The sequence below is a fragment of the Tarenaya hassleriana genome, unplaced genomic scaffold (assembly GCF_000463585.1).
Source record: "Tarenaya hassleriana unplaced genomic scaffold, ASM46358v1 Cleome3, whole genome shotgun sequence".
Classification (NCBI taxonomy): Eukaryota; Viridiplantae; Streptophyta; class Magnoliopsida; order Brassicales; family Cleomaceae; genus Tarenaya; species Tarenaya hassleriana.
This window is the reverse complement of record NW_010966177.1, coordinates 1,158,649-1,162,303: the sequence shown is the minus strand read 5'-3', so window position 1 is coordinate 1,162,303 and position 3,655 is coordinate 1,158,649.

Genomic DNA, 3,655 nt, shown 5'->3' with positions numbered 1-3,655 from the left:
GTTTATTGCTTTTGTCGATATCGCTTTGCACGTTGATTAATCGCATCTCGTTTGTTCGCACGTCGATATCGCTTTGCACGTTGGTTGTCGCATAATTGATTGAGTTGTCTGCTGTACGTACTGCTAGCTTGCGAGGATATTATTCGTCATCAGCACGTTGTTTGGTTATAACTCGTTGCTTGCCGATTGAACGTTGATTGCGTGATTGTTGCTTGTTTGAATCGCCAGCGCGATGAGTTCGAACAATCTATCCAATGAAGGTGCGAATGTCGGATCCAGCCAAGATTGTTGGGGTTCCCTTCGGGTTCCTAGCATGCGATCTCATCGATCTAGGGTTTGGATTCTAGGTTTCACGCAGCGGAAGGAAAGATCTAAACCTAGCCAAACGTCACACAAAACCAATTGTGTAATAACCCGAACAATCGTGTATATCGTCGTGGGATTCGAATACTTACCTCGTTCTTTCAAGATCTGGAAGTATCAATCGATCCAGGGCCTGTTTTAATCACCGAGAGTTGAAAGCACAACTCCTCTACACGTATCCACACCGGCGGGATGAATTCCAACGCTTTGGAACGTATCTGCTAGGATTTGTGAAGAGAAAACCGATGTCCTTGACTTGGAATCGATATTCCAATCTCTATAACTCAAAATCAAGCTTCTCTAAGCTCTCATCAGAATCTAGGACGTCTGAGGTTCATCCTCTAGGGTTTGTGGCGGCTCTCATATTAATTAGGATTGCCCAAAACCCTTAAAACGCGAAAACCGAAAACTGCCCGTAAGTTCGGACCGTCCGGTCTAAGTCTTGGACCGGACGGTCTGGCTTTCCACGCGGAACGGACGTTCCGTAACTACACAGAACGGACGGTCTGTACGTCTGGACCGGACGGTCTGGTGCTCGCGGAACGATCAGTCCGTTCTTCAGCGGAACGGAGACGCCTGGACCGTCCGTTCCAGACCTGGAACGGACGGTCTGGCATTTGCGGAACGGTTCGTCCGTTCCTCAGCGGAACGAACGTTCCGGAACGGCTGGACCGTCCGGTCCAGGTCTGGACCGGACGGTCTGGCCATCTGGAACTCTTCCAGATCGCTCCGTCGCTCTTTTCTCGCGTTGTTCTCTTCACGTGTGATCCATCCCTAATGGTGTGTGACCCTGTAGGCCCATTCGAAGTGGCAGTGGCTTCGGAAACCTTTCCCGAACCACAAGTCATGGTTAGCCTCTAGCAAGACGCCATGACCACCCACCTAGAATAGAGTTAGAGGTGATCTAACAAAGCCAGCAATAGTTCGAGTTCTGATCCTTTGTCTCACGATGTCATATGTTGAACAAGGGCATGGTATGAGCCACCCTTCAAGTTCAACCGCTTACTCGTCTAGGCAAACCGACTGATAAAATAGATGGACATTCATCTATAGCGTGGCCACGCATTTTCACAGTCCGATTTCCACGAGGGGCCCAGCGACATCTCTCCTGCGTAGGAGGTGACAAGTCCCGTATTGCATGTCTACTATCTGCATATGATTCGTGAACGTATCTGAGCAACGCCGTTATGATCATCCGGTTAAAGACGACGTTTGACGCAGTCAAGACACGTCACTCCTCATATCAGATACTCTAGACATCTCAGGTCTGAGGATCCAAGAACGAACCGCTGTATGAGATTCAAGTCATGACTCATGTCCATGTGACAATCTCATGCGGGTCATCCAGTAACTCGTTCCAAACGAGAACCCATGATTGTGATTTGCATCTAATGCATATGATCATAATCATCTATCACACATCATGCTGGTCTTAATTCATCATTGTTCCCACAATGATAACTGACCAGGAAATTTAGAATCATCTGCAATGATTCAAGGATATTTACCATAATATAACAAACATGCTAATCATATAACGGGAAAAGTAATGCATTCATAAACCAATGAATCAATACATAGTCAAAATGTCATATCACGGATCATCCTAGAGCATCACAACCAACAATCTCCCACTATGCTCTATGATCTATCCTACAAGCATCTAATCCCCATACCCACAACATGACCATCATGCTTTGACGAAGGGAGAGGCTTCGTCAACGGGTCGGCAATATTATCATCTGTCGACACTCTACTTATTTTCACGTCTCCTCTGTCGATGATTTCCCTAATCAAGTGAAATCGCCTAAGTATGTGTTTGGATCTCTGGTGTGACCGGGGTTCCTTTGCCTGTGCGATCGCACCATTGTTGTCACAATACAACTCAATGGGATCTGCAACGCTAGGAATGACCCCCAGGTCTCCCACAAATTTCCTGATCCAAACAGCTTCTTTAGCTGCATCCGATGCTGCTATGTACTCGGCTTCTGTAGTCGAATCTGCAACGGTTGGTTGTTTGGAACTCTTCCAACTAATAGCCCCACCGTTTAGACAGAAAACGTAACCTGACTGCGATCTGAAGTCATCTCTGTCGGTTTGGAAACTAGCATCGGTATAACCCTTTATAGCGAGCTCGTCTTCCAATCCGCCATACACCAAGAACAAATCCTTAGTCCTTCTCAAGTACTTAAGGATGTTCTTGACCGCAATCCAGTGAGCCTCACCTGGTGTAGACTGATATCTACTAGTCATACTCAATGCATATGATACATCCGGACGAGTACATAACATGGCGTACATGATGGATCCAATTGCCGAGGCATATGGAATCCTACTCATGCGCTCTTGCTCATCCTGTGTCCTTGGACACTGAGTCTTGCTAAGAGCCACATCATGTCCCATTGGCAAGGCACCCCTCTTGGAGTCTTGCATCTTGAACCGATTCAAGACCTTGTCAATGTATGTACTCTGACTTAGACCAAGAAGCCTTCTCGATCTATCTCTATAGATCTTGATTCCTAGAATATAGGCGGCTTCTCCTAAGTCCTTCATCGAAAAGACCGATCCTAGCCAGGATTTTACTCCTTGCAAGGTAGGAATGTCATTTCCGATGAGCAATATATCATCCACATAAAGTACAAGGAAGACCACTGCGCTCCCACTGACCTTCTTGTAAACACATGGCTCATCTTCGTTTTGCAGGAAGCCAAACGTTTTGACTGCCTCGTCAAATCGAAGATTCCAGCTCCTCGAAGCCTGCTTCAGTCCATAAATGGATCTCTGAAGCTTACACACCTTCCTCGGACTCTTAGGATCGACAAAACCCTCGGGCTGGGTCGGCCTTGGCAGTTCGATAGAGAAGTAACCCACGATGGTAGGGCCAACCAATACTCACTCGTTCACAACAAAAGGAAAGTTGTGTTGGCTCCCCTCAGTCCATCTCAAGTACACGAGATGCAGCTTCGACTAGCAAAGGAAACCGAGCCGAAGAAAGAAAACTTTTACCTTAAGGCTAGTCAAGTCGACAAGGCTATTAGACAAGAGCAAACGGTGCTTCTTTTGGCATTTAAGGACCTCATGAGCTTGCGGACCGAAGCACCAAACGATAGCCCAGCTGTTAGTCGTCTTCTTGAGCAATTTAGAGATGTATTTCCGGAAGAAATCCCCGCCGGTCTTCCTCCTATTCGAGGAATCGAGCACCAAATTGACCTTATTCCCGGCGTCCCCTTGCCCAACCGGCCTGCTTATCGTATGAACCCCGAGGAAACCAAAGAGCTCGAAAAACAAATAC